We start from the raw sequence: 17,828 nt of genomic DNA, 5'->3' as shown, positions 1-17,828 counted from the left end.
GATGACACAACCTTGCTTGCTGAAAGTGAAGAGGACTTGAAGCACTTACTGATGAAGATCAAAGACCACAGCCTTCAGTATGGATTACACTTCAACGTTAAGAAAACAAAAGTCCTCACAACTGGACCAACAAGCAACATCATGATAAACGGGGAAAAGATTGAAGTTGTCAAGGATTTCATTTTCCTTGGATCCACAATCAACACCCATGGAAGCAACAGTTAAGAAATCAGAAGATGTATTGCACTGGGCAAATCTGCTGCAAAAGACCTCTTTAAAGTGTCGAAAAGCAAAGATGTCACCTTGAAGACTAAGGTGTGCTTGACCCAAGCCATGGTATTTTCAGTCACATCATATGCATGTGAAAGCTGGGCAATAAATAAGGAAGACCGAAGAAGACTTGACGCCTTTGAATTGTGGTGTTGGTTAAGAATACTGAGTATACCATGGACTGCCAAAAGAACGAACAAATCTGTCCTGGAAGAAGTATAACCAGAATGTTCCTTAGAAGCAAGAATGGCGAGACCAAGTCTCACATATTTTGGACATGTTGTTAGGAGGAGTCAGTCCCTGGAGAAGGACATCATGCTTGCTAAAGTAGAGGGTCAGCGAAAAAGAGGAAGACCCTCAACGAGATGGATTGACACAGTGGCTGCAACAGTGGGCTCAAGCATAACAACGATTGTGAGCATGGAGCAGGATCAGTCAGTGTTTCGTTCTGTAGTACATAAGGTTGCTATGAATTGGAACTGAGTTGACCACACCTAACAGCAACAACAACGACAGTGGCAATTTGACAAAATAATTTTATGTCTGTTGAATTTAATAATAAAAATGTCAACTTATATTTTTATGTCTTTTTTTAAATTTGTTTTTCTAGAAATTAATTTTTACTGTATTTTATAAAAGTATTAGTTGGCAATGGATTAGAAAGAAATGACTGGATCTTCATCACAGATAATTTGAGAAACCTGGATTTGGAGAACATTCTTGCAATTTAAAAAAGAGTCAAAGTGAGGCTGGCTTGTCTGCCATTTATCTCTTCTGTTTTAGTTTTGTATTGTTGCATGAAAAATTACCAAAAATGTAATAGCTTAAACAACACACAGTTATTATTTCCCAGTATCTGTGGATCAGGAGTCCTGGTTGGCACAGGCTAATTGAGCACTCTGCTCAAGTTCTCACCAGGCTGAAATGAAGGTGTGTTTGGAAAACACTATTCAATCTATAACACTTGCCATCTTGAACCCTGAGAAAGATCTAGAGCAGTGCTGAAATGAAGGTATTGACCGTGGCTATGATCTCATCTGGGACTCTTTCAAGCTTACATGGCTGTTGGCAAAATTGAGTTGCTTGTGGCTGTGTGATTGAGGTTTCCGTTTTCTTGATAGCTGTTGGCTGAGAACTGCTCTCAACTCCTGGAGGCTGCTCTCAGGTCCTTGCCATGTGGCACCCTCCATAGGCCCTTTCACAACATGGCAATTTGCTTCATCTTTAAGGCCAGTGAGAAAGCATCTCTCTGAAGCTTCATTTCTTTTTTTTTTCGTTGTTGATTTAGTTTTTATTGTTGATTTGTGACTTAGGAGACCCCATGTGTTACTCAGTAGTACTGCTCCATAGGGTTTTCTTGGCTGTAATCTTTATGGAAGCAGATTGCCAGATCTGTTTCTTCTGCAGCGCCACTGGGTGGGTTTGAACTGCCAACCTTTTGGTTATGAACCAAACACAAATCGTGTGCACCAACCACGGATCTTGCTTCACCTTCTTTTAAAGTGCTCACTTGATTATGCCAGGCCCCCACAGGATAATATTCCTTTTGATTAGTTCAAATTCAACTGACTAGTAACCTAATCATGGAGTAGTTATCTCATCATATTCACTGGTCCCACACTCAAGCAGAGGGGATTATACAGGGTATATACCTCAGAGGGGAGTCCCTGGATGACACAAACAGTTAACGAGCTCACTGCTAACTGAAAGGTTAGAAGTTTGAGTTCACCCAGAGGCATCTCAGAAGAAAGTACTAGAGATCTGCTTCTGAGAAATTTGGCACTGAAAATCCTACGGAGCACAGTTCTGACACACATGGGGTCTCCATGAGTCAGAATCAACTCAACAGCAACTGGCAGTGGTAGATACACCATACGGCAGAATCTTTGCGGCCATCTTAGAATTCTGCTTATTAAAGCTTTTCTCTACCCTTTGTCAAAAGCTCATCAGATATGTTTTAGGGTTTGTGGCATAAGATGGCCTCTGGGTGTGAAAAAATAAATGTGTAAGAATGTATGTCTTTGTAATTGAACATAATGAAAATGGGGTTGTTTATTCAAGTTTTGATGGGAGAAAAATACAAGGAAATAGGTTGGTTTGGCCCACTTCAAAATTAAGTGAATATCATATTACTTATTTGGTCCCATTCCAAGCATTACATATATTTTTAAATGTTTTCTATGAGCAGGAAAGCATTACTTTTAAATTTGTTTTTAAACTCTTCTTTTCCCTTGGGTTACTTTAAAGATTTCAGATATAAGTGAATTCTCCATATTTTGTTTAGTGATATAGCTGAAATATGACACATATTGCTAAAAACAACACTCCTAGCATTTAAATCATATTTGTCTGAAATCAAATAGAAATTTACGTTACCACACTTTCAGAGAAAGAAAACATTAACTTTTCTGTAACAATAAATTCCTTGCATCCAAACATCATCTTATGTTTTCTCTCAATTCAAAATAATAAAACATATTTATAAGAATTTCAGATCATATTTCTTTGTTTCTAAAAGGCAGAAATTTATATATTTTAAGTTTTATTTAAGGTACCAGCTATATGAGGGAACTCCACCTCCAGTGTTCCTTGCATTGTCGTTCCAGTGTGCCCTGGGAAATGTTAATATTTTAAGACAACGGAAATAACACTAAAATAAAGGATGTGACTACATTGGGGATTTAAAACCATGTTCTGTTTTGGAAATTTTATATTAAAATTGATAAAGAGGTAACAATTTAATGCTACATGTCTTAGTCATCTAGTGCTGCTGTAACAGAAATACCACAAGTGGATGGCTTTAACTAAGAGAAATTTATTTTCTCACAGTCTAGTAGGCTAGAAGTCCAAATTCAGGGTGTCACCTCCAGGGGGAGGCTTTCTCCCTCTGTTGGCTCTGGAAGAAGGTCCTTCTCATCAATCTTCCCCTGGGCTAGGAGCTTCTCCTCACAGGAACTTCGGGTCCAAAGGATGCGCTCTGCTCCTGGCACTGCTTTCTTGGTGGTATGAGATCCTCCACTCTCTGCTTACTCCTCTTTCCTTTTATCTCTGGTAAGATAAAAGCTGGTGCAGGCCACACCCCAGGAAATTCCCTTTACATTGAATCAGGGATATGACCTGAGCAAGAGTGTTACATCCCACCCTAATCCTCTTTAACCACAGACAGAGATTATATTTATAATATGTAGAAAAATCACAAAATGGAGGACAACCACACAATACTGGGAATCATGACCTAACCAAGTTGACACATATTTTTTGGGGACACTATTCAATCCATGACACTACCCAAGTTAATACTGTAAATCAAAACATAAAACTGTTCTATATCACACATGTTATGTCACATGTTTAAAAATAAAAATAATAACAACCATGCAATATAGTCTATTATTGCCTTTAAAAAAAAAAGACTTTCTTTCTTGAGATATCATTTACATACCATAAAATGAGGGTGAGAATGGTTGCACAACCTGAAGAATGTAACCAATGTCATTTAATTGTACATTTAGAAATTGTTGAATTAGTGTATGTTCTGTTGTGTATATTTTCAATAACAACAAATAAAACAAGTTGTTTTAAAAACTAGGTTTAGTACAGACACAGAGTTGTGCAACCACCACTACAATCTAAGTTTAGACCTTTTCATCATCCCTAAAGGAAATCCCTCTCCAATAGCAACCACTCCCCTACTCCAGCCCTAGGTGTCCAATAATCTACTGTCTGTCTCTATAGATTTGCTTACTCTAGATTTTTCATATAATTGAATTAATAAAAAATGTGTTTTTTTGTGACTGACTTTTTTCACTTAGCCTAATGTTTTTAAGGTTCCTCCATCTTGCAGCATGTATCAGTACTTCATACATTTTTATGGCTGAATATAAAGCTCCATTACGTTGATATCAGGAATTCCTGGGTGGTGTAAAAAGTTAACTCACGTGGCCGCTAACCAAAAAGTTGGAGGTTTGAGTTCACCCAGAAGAGCCTTGGAAGAAAAGCCTGCTGAGCTACTTCTGAAAAATGAGACATTGAAAATCCTATGGAGCACAGTTCTACTCTGACACACACGAGGTCACCATTAGTTGGAACTGACTTGACGGCAACTTGTAGTATTGGTATCACATTCTATTTATCCATTAATCAATTGAGTTGTTTCTACTTTTTGGCTATTATGAATAATGCTGCTATGAACATTTGTGCACATGTTTTTATGAAGATAAATTGTGCTTTCAATTACCTTGGGTATATACCTAGGAGTAGAATTGCTGGATCACATGTTAACTATATTTTTAACCTTTGGAGGAACAGTCAAACTGTAAATGTTGGCATCATTTTACATTACAAACAGCAAATGTATAAGGGTTTGGATTTCTCCATATCTTCAACAATGCTTGTTACTGTCTTTTTGATTATAGTCACCCTAGCTGGTGTGAGGAAACCCTGGTGGCATAGTGGTTAAGTTCTACGGCTGCTAACCAAAAGGTCGGCAGTTAGAATTCACCAGGTCCTCCTTGGAAACTATGGGGCAGTTCTGCCCTGTCTCATAGGGTCTGTATGAGTCAGAATCGACTCGACAGCGACTGGTTTCGTTTTTGGTTTAGTAGGTGCAAAGAGTATTGGCTTTTCATGAGACCAGAAGAACTAGATGCTGTCAGCTACCACCAATGACCACCCTGACAAGGAACACAGCACAGAGTCCCTGACGGAGCAGGAGAAAAGTAGGGTGCAGAAATCAAATTCTAGTAAAAAGACTAGACATAATGGTCTAACTGAAACTGGAGGTACCCTGGAAGATGTGGACCCTGGACTCTCCGTTAGCCCAGAACTGAAACCATTCCCAAAGCCAACTCTTCAGACAAAGATTAGACTGGACTATGGGACATAAAATGATACTCGTGAAGAGTGTGCTTCTTAGCTCAAGTAGATACATGAGACTAAATGGGCAGCTCCTGTCAAGAGGCTAGATGAGAAGGCAGAGAGGGTCAGGAGCTGGTTGAAGGGACACGGGAAATCTGGGGTGGAAGGGAGGAATGTGTGGTCACATTATAGGGATAGCAGCTAGGGTCACATAACTATGTATAAATTTTTTTATGAGAAACTAAGTTGAGCTGTAAACTTTCACCTAAAGCACAAAAAAAAAAAAAAAAAGAAGAAGAAGAAGACAGCTGGATCCTCGTGTCTGCTTCTGTGTTCAATCTGCTATGAGAAGGCAAAAACGGATAAGAGCTGGTTGAATGGACATGGGAAAACTGAGGTGGAAAGGAGGTGCTGTCACATTATAGGGAGAGCAGCTAGGATCACATAGCAATGTGTGTATAAATTTTTTCACGAGAAACTGACTTCAACTGTAAACTTTCACTAAAAAACAATTAGCTTTTAAGTCAATCAGAATAATACGTCCAAAATGCACATATGTCCAATTCACTCCCATTCTATGATCTCAGTTTTTCTGGAATAAAGTCCAAAGATGTAATACGACATATGAGGCCTTACATGAAATTAGCCCTACCTCTCTTTCTCTCTAGTTTCAAGTTCTGCTGATCCCCTCCCTTGAACTTTTATATTCTTTAAAAGACCTCCTTAAAGTGTTAAGAAGCAAAGATGTCACACTTTGAGGACTGAGGTGAGTCTGACGCATGCCATAGTATTTTCAATCGCATTACATGCATGCGAAAGCTGGACAATAAATAAAGAAGACTGAAGAAGAATTGATGCCTTTGAATTATAATGTTGGTAAAGAATTTTGAATATACCATGGATTGCCAGAAGAACTAACAAATCCGTCTTGGAAGAAGTACAGCCAGAATGCTCCTTAGAAGCAAGGATGGCGAGATTTGGTCTCACATACTTTGGACATGTTATCAAGAGGAAGCAGTCCCTGGAGAAGGACATCATGCTTGGTAAAGTAGAGCGTCAGCGAAAAAGAAGAAGACCCTCAACAAGATGGATTGACACAGTGGCTGCAACAATGAGCTCAAACATAGCAATGACTGCGAAGGTGGCGCAGGTCTGCGCAGCATTTTGTTCTGTTGTATATGGGGTTGTTATGAGTCAGAACCAACTCGCTGGCACTTAACAACAATACCAAAATGCATGTACTTTTTTGCAATCACTTTGCTACCTCTAACTTCTGAGCCTTTGTTCCTGCTTTTCTCTCTACCTAAATTTTCCCCCACCTTTCTTTATCTAATTTTTACTCATGCTTTGAGACTCTTCTCCGGCTTCCATTTCTCAAGAAAGCCTTCTTTGAATTTCTGGAGTTTCTTTGCTTCTTTACTCCCTCCCTCATTTCTTTCTGCTAGGTATTGACACTGGGCTAATCCTCATAGCAACCGTATGAAACAGGAGATCTGCAATTATTCTAACTTTATGCATGAAGAAACTGATCCCGAATGTATGTATATGACAGAGAAAGAGAGAGAGAGAAGAGAGGTTAACGAATTTGCCAAAAGTCACAGTAAGCAGGTGACACAGATTGAATTAAATGCCATTCCTCTGTACATATGAATCCTTTATCTCATTACATTTATATTATCTCTTTATATCTCCTCTCTCTCATTCAATCATTCATTCACCTATATTTATTTATAGTTTACCATATGTCAGGTGCTAAAGACAATAGTGTTTGATAAGATAGTCATTCTCCTATATGGGACCTTATTGAACTTACAGTCTAGTGGGGTGTATAGCCAATTCACTAAAACGAATATGTGCTATCATAGCAAGTAGCAGGGGCACCTAATCGGAGTTAAGAAAGCTTGGAAAAATGATTTTGAAACTGATAAGGGTAAGTGGGGATTAGTGAGGAAGAGTAGACATGATATTTGTCCCGGAGACAATGGGTAGGTAGCATGGTATATTGTACTGTATTTTTCAAGCTCTAAAATGTAGTGGCTTAAGAAACATTATCTTACAGTTTCTGTAAGTCAGAAATTTGGAAGTGACTTAGTTGGGCGGTTCTGGCTCAGAGACTTTCATGATGTTGCAGTCAAGATACTAGCCGGTGCTGCAGTCATCTGGGGACTTGACAAGAATTGACCAGAGGATTTGCTTCCAAGATGGTTCACTCACATGGCTGTTGGCAGGAGGCCTCAGTTCCTCACCACCTATGTCTCTCACAGGGCTGTTTTAGACATGGCAGCTTCCCCGAGAGTGAATGATCCACAAAAAGAGCAATGGGAGGGGGCCATAATTCCTTTTATGACCTAGTCTTGGAAGTCAGGCATTGTCACTTCTACCACATTCTATTCATTAGAAATGAGTTGCTAAGTCCATCCCATACTCAAACAGGAGGAGAATTAGGCTCCAACTTTTTGAAAGAAGGAGTATCAAAGAATTTGTGGACGTATTTTAAAACCACCCCACATGTTCAGAGAAATGACAAAAAAGTTCAACACAGCTAGAATTAGAGTGTAAGAAGGAGACTGATGGCCAGTGAAGAGGAGACTGGTGAGTTATGATGCTGGAAAAAGTAGGAGGAGCCAAACTGTTTTTTGTCCTACTAATCTTGGTGATATTGTTTTTATTTTAAGCGCCATGAGAAGCCATTGAAGGGCTTTTTTTTTTTTTTAAAGTTCTATTGAGACATAATTCACATACCATATAATTCACCCATTTGAAGCATACAATTCAACGGTTTTTAGTATATTCAGAGTTCTGCAACCATCAACACAATCAATTTTAAAACATTTTCATTACCCCCTAAAAAATCATGTATCCCTATTTCATTACTTCCCCAAGTCCCTCATCCCTAAACAACCACTAGCATACTTTCTGTCTCTATAGATTTCCTTATTCTGGACATTTCATATAAATGGAATCATAATATGTGGTCTTTTGTAACTGACTTTTTTCACCTAGCATAATGTTTTCAAGGTTCCTCCATGTTGTAGCATGAAGTCTTTTTTTAATGACTAAATAATATTCCCTTGTAAGGATATACCACATTTTATCCACTCATCAGTTAACAGACATTTGAGTTGTTTCTATTTTTTGGCTATTATGAATAATGCTGCAATAAATATTTGTGTATAAGTTTTTGTGTGAACATATGTTTTTATTTCTCTTGGGTATACACCTACAAGTGGAATTGCTAGGTCATATGCTAACTCTATGCTTAAATTCTGAAGAACTATCAGACTGTTTTCCAAAGTAGCTACACTATTTTACATTCCCACCTGCAGCATATGAGGGGTCTGATTTTTTCTCTCCACACCAACTCTTGTTACCATCTATCCTTTTTCTTTTAGCCATTTAGTGGTATGAAGTAGTATCTCCTTGTGGGTTTTGTTACATTTACCTGATAGTTAATGATGTTGAGCATCTTTTCATGCACTTATTGGCTATTTGTATATTTTCTTTTGAGGAGTATCTATTCAGGTCCTTTGCCCATTTTAAAAATTAGGTCATTTACCTTTTTATTACTGAGCTGCAGTCAGTCTTTGTATATTTTAGATACAAGTCCATTATCAGATATATGATCTACAAAATTTTTTCCCTTTCTGTAGATCACTTTTGGCTTTCTTGATGGTATCCTTTGAAGCACAAAAGGAAGAGTTTTAACAGAGAAGTAACCTGATGAGAAATACATTTTAGAAAGAACTGTTTGCAGTATAGATAATTGTGTGCAGGTGAGCAAGACTGGTAAAGGGAATGAAGGCAGTTCCAGTGGTGGTCTGTATCAGGGCAGTAGCACAGGAACAGAGAGAAAGCGGTTTAGTAGGAGCTAGAATATCTGGGAGATGGAAATTGCTATCGATATAGAGTATAGAGGTACTTGTAATAAAGAGAGAGGAATCATGAATGAAACCCAGGTATCTTTAGCTTGGGCAACTTCAGGACACATTACAAGTATAATTGAAAAAACACTGGAGATGAATTTTCCTCATATAGTTGGTATTTTAAATAAAACTTAATATGTCTATGTGTTTCTAACTTCTGGAACTGAAAAGATTGCAATCTAAATAGAACATAAGTGCATTTATTTTTTATTGAGAGAAAATATGAGACATTTGGATACAAGGAGTTCACTGCCACAAAAAAATAAGTGTTCTCTGCTCTGAAAGTCTTATAATGTAACTTTCTATTTGATCGCATACAAACGTGACTTAAGTACTAAAAGGAGTATTGTTTTTAGCAATTTGTGTTACATTTCAGAACTATCATGAAACAAAAGTATGAAAAAGGATTAATTCATTAATATCTGAAATCTTAAGACTAACTGAAGGGAAAAAGTTTTAAAAAATGTTTGAAAACAAATGTATTGAGGAGAACCAGGTCTGATGATAGGTTCAAGAATTTAAAGTGTTGAGTCCCAAGTTCCTACTAGATTTTCAAGTGAAGAGTTAACTAAAAGGTATTTCACTATATGATTCTGGTGCCCACCTGAAACTATCTAGATTCGAGTTCTAGATTTTGGAGTCTTTTTTATACGGAGAGTAATTAATGCCATTAGTGCGAATAAGATTACTGAGGGAACTGGAGACTTAGAAGGGAAGATCGTGCCAAAAGAACTAGAGTAGCATCAGTGTTGAAGGGATAAGGAGAGGAACCTGCAAGAAGATTGAAAAGAATCAGCCAGAGAAGTGGCAGGAAAACTGGGAAAGTCTATATCATAGAAGCCAAGGCAAGAGAGAGCGCAACAGTGTGAAATTTTTTTTGAGAGGTCAAGCAAATATTGCCTGCTGATTATAGGGAAACAGAGATTAGAGGAGTTTCTGGGGAGTAATGAAGATGGAAAGGAGCCCTGGTGGCACAATGGTTAAGAGCTTGGTTGCTAACCAAAATGTCCGCGGTTTGAACCCACCAGCTGCTCCATGGGAGAAAGATGTGACAGCCTGCACCTGTAAAGATTACAGTTACAGCCGCGGAAACCCTATGGGGTAGTTCTACTCTGTCCTATAAGGTCACTATGAGTTGGAGTCAACTTGACGGCAATGGGATTTTAGTGAAGATAAAAGTCAGAGTGCAGTGAGTTCAAGAGTGAATATAAGGGAAGGAAAGGAGATAGTGAATATAGAAATATTCAAGTGGTTTCAAACCAGGGACTGTAATTGAAGGGAAATGTGGGGATAAAGGAGAATGTTTTTCACATGCAAGAGGGCTGAGGTGTTTAAGTGCTAAGAAAAAGGCAGAGAGACATTAAAAATACAAGTGAATAGTATGTGAATTAGATAATGCGAGACTGAAGACAAAAAACTGTATACAAATTCTGTACTCTAGTTGGCAAATCTGTTTCTCACCATAATATGGGTTAGCAACTATGTAATTGCTGTCTATGTATACTAGGACTGAAGAAATGAGTGAATGTTCCATAGATAATGAGAGGCTGGTTTCTCATTGTTGGAGAAAGAAGTTACAAATTAAGAAAAAGGAGAAGGCTAGAATGAACCTTATGGTGTTGGATTGGAATCAACGGTGTCAGTATGAACTCATTTTTTTAAATATATGCACAGAGAGATATAGAAATAAAACATAAATGTGTGTGCATGTGTGGGTTAACATACATATGTATATATCCTTAGTTCTGTTCACTAAGAGGGCCTGGGAGTAATTATACCCAGTAGTGATGAACACAGCTAATACCAAGATCTTGGTTTCTAAATACCACTGTTCAAAAAATTATGTTAGGTATGTAACTGACCAGTACATTATTGGCTCTCAATATATGTTTGATAAAAGATGATATCTATTGAAACTTTCCATTAGAAACTTTGCTGAGTCACCTGCTCTTCTTCCTTATCTTGATCCAAGATGACATCTTCTCTGGTCATGGAAGTTGTTAAGAGCAAACGAAAATTTCTGAAGAATAATTTGTTTAAAGAGTATGGTTTGTTCTACACAGAACTAACTGCTAATAACCAAGTCTCCCCTAATTATGAGTCATGAAGAAAAGTCATGTATTCCTAATCCTGACGTTGGATAGAGCTGGAAGAAAACGATAATTGTGAAAAAAAATTGCTGTAGTATTTCTTCTTCTTCTTTTTTTTGCTTTTTCACTCAGATAATTTGAGCCCATGCTATTATTTGAACCAGTGTGAGTGCAGACGTATGACGTGTTTATAGAACAGGAAATTGTACTGCAGCTAACAAAAATTTGTTGGCCACTTAGGTAGGGTCGCTTGGGGTTGCGGTACACAATGGTTTTGATTTTGAACTTCAATTTTTCAGGTTCAGAAACATGATCAAGTCAGTTAAGTGAATGAGTTGGTTGGATTCTCATGCCAACCAATCTCTTGTATGACTAATATATAAGCCAGAATGTCAATTTACAATGAGAAATGTAGCCTGATAGCAGACTGTATATCTTATCAGCTGCTTGATACACTCTTTTCCTGTATGAAAATCTACATGGAAAGCCTAGTTATAATCAGAAGGTTCTCTGGTAAACAGGGACCTACAGCAAGAAGCGGAGTTCCTGGGTAGTGCAGATGGTTAACTACTCAGAGGCTCCTCGGAACAAAGTCCTGGCAATCTACCTCCAGAATATCACCCTCTGAAAACTATACGGAGCACAGTTCTACCCTGACACATAGGGTCGCGGTGCGTCGGAATCAACTTGACAACAACTGGTTAGAGCAAGAAGAGTTAAATGAACAATAAGGCCAAAGTTATCAAATTATGATAACTGGATGCAACTATCTCAGTTGTAAGGACTGACTTGCTAAGAGAGGATTGCTTTCCTGTGCTCCTGATATTTCCTTCCATGTGGTATGAGCTTGAATAGTGGTGTTAACTTCTGACTTCTCGCTGTCTCTTTATTCATTCCAGCCAGGGGAGGGAGAGTGATTTTTCTGATTGGTAAATTCACGAAGAACAACCTAGGTATGTATCTTAGTCATCTAGTGCTGCTATAACAGAAATACCACAAGTGGATGGCTTTAACAAAGAGAAATTTATTTTCTCACAATCTAGTAGGCTAGAAGTCCAAATTCAGGGCATTAGCTCCAGAGGAAGGCTTTCTCTCTTTGTTGGCTCTGGAGGAATGTCCTTGTCATCAGTCTTCCCCTGGACTAGGAGCTTCTCCGAGCAGGAAACCCGGGTCCAAAGGATGCACGCTACTCCTGGCACTGCTCTCTTGGTGGTGTGAGGCCCCCAACTCTCTGCTTGCTTCCCTTTCCTTTTATTTCTTGTAAGATAAAAGGTGGTGCAGGCCACACCCCAGGGAAACTCCCTTTACATCCCTTTACTCCCTTTACATTAGGGTGTTACATCCCCCCCTACTCCTCTTTAACCACAGGCAAAGACTATGGTTTATAACACATAGGAAAACAACAAAATGGAGGAGAATCACACAATACTAGGAATCATGACCTAACCAAGTTGACACATATTTTTGAGGGACACAATTCAATCCATGACAGTATACTTGGTTCATTTTCTCTCTTTTAGGGTAACCCTGCTCTCAAAGAGTATATGCTTCTTCTAGGATTTAAGTCTTAACTTGATCCAGTGTGTTCCCAGGGCCAACTTCTCCATTAGACCAGTATCTTGCACACATGATACTTTTAGGGGTTCATGAAAATATTTCAATTTCTTTTAAAATCAGAAGAAAATAATGAACTTTCAGGTCAAAGAAAATGTTTTAATATATAATATTTGTCTTTATATGAATGCAGTCATAAAATATAACTTTTAATTTTTTTTTTTAATGGAGGAAGGGGTCCTTCAGGGCAACGTGGTTAGGGCCCCACGAAAGCCATAATGTGACTCTGTGCTACCTGTGGAGTGGGGAGGGTAAGTCTAATTCTGGGGTTCAGGTGACAGGTCAGTTTGGCTCGTATGAGCTCCAGTCAGCCCTTATTATTTCAAGGTGATATTTGACCTCCCATTTGCCTTATGCATGGCCTTGATTCTCAATTTGTTCAGAACTTGGGCAGAGAAGAGTGATGCTCTTTACTGGGCTCCCTCAAGAGCCTGACATACATCACAAGAATACATATTTACTGAATTGAGTTGAAGGAGACTGGAGAATTTGTGTATTAAGCTGGACTATCTTGATCAATGCTGGTTAATGTCTGCAAAAATAGTGTTATTTAACTTCCCTTTTCTAGCTTCCATGTAGATCACAATCCTTTTATACTTTGCAATTAGCCAAAACAAAAATGAGGAAACTCAGTGACATCCTACCAGTCATGACTGACTTCAGCTCCGGAACAGGTTTTCTTGCAGCAGTTCACCAAAGCAAACAATGGGAAATTCCTATTCCAATCTGGGACATGTTTTCAAAAACTCACATACATCGATATAGGACCAAAAGCAAAATCTGGCCCTACCCTACATATTAAAAACCACTTATGTTAGGTGATATTGTTACTTTCAGAAAGCAAGTTGGAATTACAAATAACATTTCTTCCCCCTAAGAAAATCAGTATAGTCTTAGTTTATTTATTTATTTTTATTACCTGTTTACCTGACTAAAACCCTGGCTATTTCTTTGAGTTTTAGTTTTAAAACAATAAGACTTTGGTTCTCAAAATGATTGGAGTTTTTAGTTAACTCCAATTTTAAAATTCACTGATAGAGCTAAAGCATTATTATTTGTAAGTAAATAAAGATGAGTTAGAAAATATTTAATTCTTCCAATTCAGTTAGGAAATAAAACTAATATTTATCAAGCACTTAATATGTATCAAACATTGACTTACGTACTTTCACCCATAAGAGACAGGTGTATACTATGCACATATTCTTCACCAAGCAATATACCCCAGAGGTTGTTCAGTATCTGCATCAACATTCTTTTATATTATAGGATTCCATTGCTTGATGTAAAAAAGACTATATTTAACCAGTTCCCATTGATAAACATGTAGGTTGTTTATAATCTTTTGCTATTACAAATAATGCTGCAATTAAAAAAAAAAGGCACATACAATCTTTCAATATGTTTAAGAGTAATCTGCATTTCTTTTTCTCTAAGTAGTTTTTATATGCTTTGTCCATTTTTTTCTATTGAGTAGTCAGTCCTTTCCTTATTGATTTCTAGATATTTGTATACTAGAGAAATCAGTCCTTTGTGATTTAAATTGCATTTTTTCTTGTTTATCATTTGTTTTTTGATTTTACTTATAGTGGTTTTTGTCTTCATCCTAATTCTAAAATTTCCCAAACCCTCCAAAACCAAACCCACTGCTGTTGAGTCAATTCTGACTCATAGCAACCCTACAGGAGAGAGTAGAACCACTCCATAGGGTTTCCAAGGCTGTAAATCTTTATGGAAGCAGATTACCACATCTGTCTCCTGCAGAGCAGTGCCTGGTGGGTTCAAACCACCAGCCCTGCAGTTAGCAGCTGAGTGCTTTAGCCACTGCACCACCAGTGCTCCAAAAATTTCCCAGGGAAGGGCTAACTGGATAAAGACACCTACTTTTGGCTAATTAACAGTGGCCAGGGAAGTGGAGTAATTTTTTAATACGCTGGAGTCCACCACTATGAACTGGGTGTTGGTAAAACTAAAGAGGAAATTTTGAGTTGGGAAGGTAACCAAAAGGTGTCTACTAGACTTTAATGCATAAGGAATGTTTCCTAGTCACTGAGGATACATGTCCTTGGCTGGGGGGAAAAACTCAGTTTAGTGAAGATGCACACCAACAAAAAAGTCACTATGCAAATGAGAAATAGAGTTATATATAAATCATTGTAGGTATAGAGGAAGAAGCAGTTCATTTTGTTTGGCGCATCTAGGAAAAACTTTACAGAAGAGGGGACGTTTGAGCTGAGTTTTGTAAAGGCACAGATAAGTACAAATGAATAATTTATTGCTGTTGTTAGTTGCTACTTTAGTTATCTAGTGCTGCTATAACAGAAATACCACAAGTGGGTGGCTTTAACAAATAGAAATTTATTTTCTCCCAGTTTAGGAGGCTAGAAGTCTAAATCAGGGTGCTGGCTCTAGGGAAAGCGGCTCTAGAGGAAGTCCTTGTCTCTTCTGAGCTTCTTCTCCTGCGTGATCTTCATGTGGCTTGGCATCTCTCTTCTCCCATCTCTGATTCTTTATCTCTTGTAAGAGATTTGACTCAAGGCACACCCTACACTAATCCTGACTCATTAACATAACAGAATACTTATTCCCAAATGGGATTATAATTTAGGCACAGAGATTAGGATTTACAACACATATTTTTGGGAGACTCAATTCAATCCATAACAGTTGCCTTCCAGCTGATTCTGACTCATGGCAGGGGCACAGCAAGGGTAACGAGTGCCCAGGAGCAATCTCTAAATTGTGCTCTCTCTCCCCCAACTGCACGATGAATATATGTTGATAGTGGCCATGTGTCATCAGAAACTCCTTCCTCCCTCTTGTCTGGTTGCCTCAGTCAGGCGCCTTTAATATTTGTTGCACCTTGGAATGTCATTCTGCGCCTCATGGAGCTCCCCCTTGGACTTGTACCCGGGGGCAAGTACCCCCCTCTGCCCCCCCCACATGCCTCTGACTCATGATGACCCCATGTGTGCAGATTAGAACTGCTCTATAGGATTTTCGAGGGTATGACCTTTCAGAAACAGATCCCCAGGCCTGTTTTCCAAGGCGCCTCTGGGTGGGTTCAAACCACCAATCCTTCAGCAAGTAGTTAAGTGCTTAACTGTTTGTGCCACCCAGGGATTAAATGAATGACTAGATTGTCCAGTAGTTCAATATCATTAGATGCAGGATGTATTGAGAAGTGTGTAATTACCACAGATGGAATGGTAATGTGACTGACAGAAAGATGTCAACAGGTAAGGTTACAGGAAGTGAAGTTTCCTTATTGGTAAATGGTATGAAAACTTAGTTACATAAAGCTGGAGCTATCACAATATGCTTCTGGACTGAGGTATGGCTTCCTGTAAAGTTCCCCACAAAAACACAAAATTGTGGATGCTCTCATACTCACCGAAGGAAGATTCTCCCAAGAAGGAAAAAGCTCTCCTAGCCATTCTCTAGTTTGTGTTTTTAGTAGTCTCTTGGCCAAGTCTATCTCCACCCATGCCAAGTCTAGAGACTCTGCCTTATGTGTGTGCCCATTTGCTTATGGAGAAATTGGGTAAAACAAAGTTCAATTTTTTAAGAGCATCCCTCATCAGATCTAAGCTTGAGGCCTGTTTGAGGTCTATTTTTGCAGGAGTGGCAGGATTTGGAAGTACAGGGTGAGGGGCTTAGATTTTAACCTAAAACATATAGATTAGTGTTTCCTCTCTAAAGGTCAAGTTCATAATGCATGTTGTCATATTAAAAGCTCTGAGACCTTATTCAAAGGTGTTAAAAACCTAAATGCACAGAGAAATACTGTTACCACAATAATGCGGATTGGGGCCAACTGCCGCAATAGCCAATTCTGAGACACGGGTGAGGTGGGCAGCAAGATGTTTATTATATATCGATATATAGGAGACAGAGGGGAATAGATTCCTCCAAAAAACCCGTCTCCCCCACTGGAGATCTGCTGGAGTCTTTTATCGGGACAGGATTATGGATCTTTTGTGGTAGTTTCTCCTTGAGGTGATGATGTTTTAGATGAGTTAACCTTCTACTGGTATTCTTAGAGGTTATCTGGTGACATCTTTGGGGATTATCTGGTGACATCCTGCTTACTCTTGTCACAAGGTGGATGCTTTGTTTGGTTTTTCATTCTTAGATCATTATCACTTGTTTTCTACCCTCCAGGGAGGAAGATTGGTTAATATTAAACCTTTTTGTAGAGACTGGAGAAAAAAAGATCATGAGACAATGTGGCCCTTAGCAATGGGGGAGTAAACAATAGTGAGCCCGGCCTATGCAGCCTCTTCCAATACCAGAAATTAGTGTAACAGAATGTGAGTACATAGGATTTGAACCTGAAGATATCCTATCCGGAAGGCACTCTGAAGAGGGAATAGTGAAAGCAGGTTATATAGGCCGGGTCCGGGCAGGGTAGTCGGCTGAAGGTCATTGTAAATTCCTTCCATGTTGCTTTCTCAGGGGGCTTGGTTGCGCAGTGATTAAACATTTGGCTGCTACCCAAAACATCGGCAGTTCCAATCCACCAGCCGCTCCTTGGAAATCCTATGGGGCAGTTCTACTCTGTCCTCTAAAGTCGCTGTGAGTCGCAATTGATTTGACAGCAACAGGTGCTTTCTCAGAGCACTTACAGGGCTTCAGGGTACGTTGTAAAAACAGTCATTAAGGACATGTCATATATCCTAAAACACAGCTTTAGGTCAGACCCTGGACTTATTGCTTCTTGAAACTGGCTACACATAGTTCATTCCACAAAAGATCCCATTGCCGAAGGCAAAATGGTCTCTGCTAAGCTGCTTACTACTTACTAGGCTATTGTTTCACTTGAAAGTGACCTCAGGAAAACCAGTTCCTTAAAGGCTCAAGGTTCAAAAGGACACTTAAAGGCAAATGGCCTGGGCGGGTCACCCCAACTCCATGGACCCAGAAATCTGGAATCTAGGAGAATTAAAACGGTTTCTCAAAGGAAAAGCACAGAGTGCAAACAGAAGTCCTTCAATTAAAAAAAAAAAAAATTACTAGGCCCTTGAATCTGTTTTCTCACATGATATTTAATATGATTTTGAGAAAAGCTGAT

The sequence above is a fragment of the Trichechus manatus genome, unplaced genomic scaffold (genome assembly GCF_000243295.1).
Source record: "Trichechus manatus latirostris isolate Lorelei unplaced genomic scaffold, TriManLat1.0 scaffold00126, whole genome shotgun sequence".
Taxonomy (NCBI): domain Eukaryota; kingdom Metazoa; phylum Chordata; class Mammalia; order Sirenia; family Trichechidae; genus Trichechus; species Trichechus manatus.
This window is presented reverse-complemented; position numbering follows the sequence as displayed.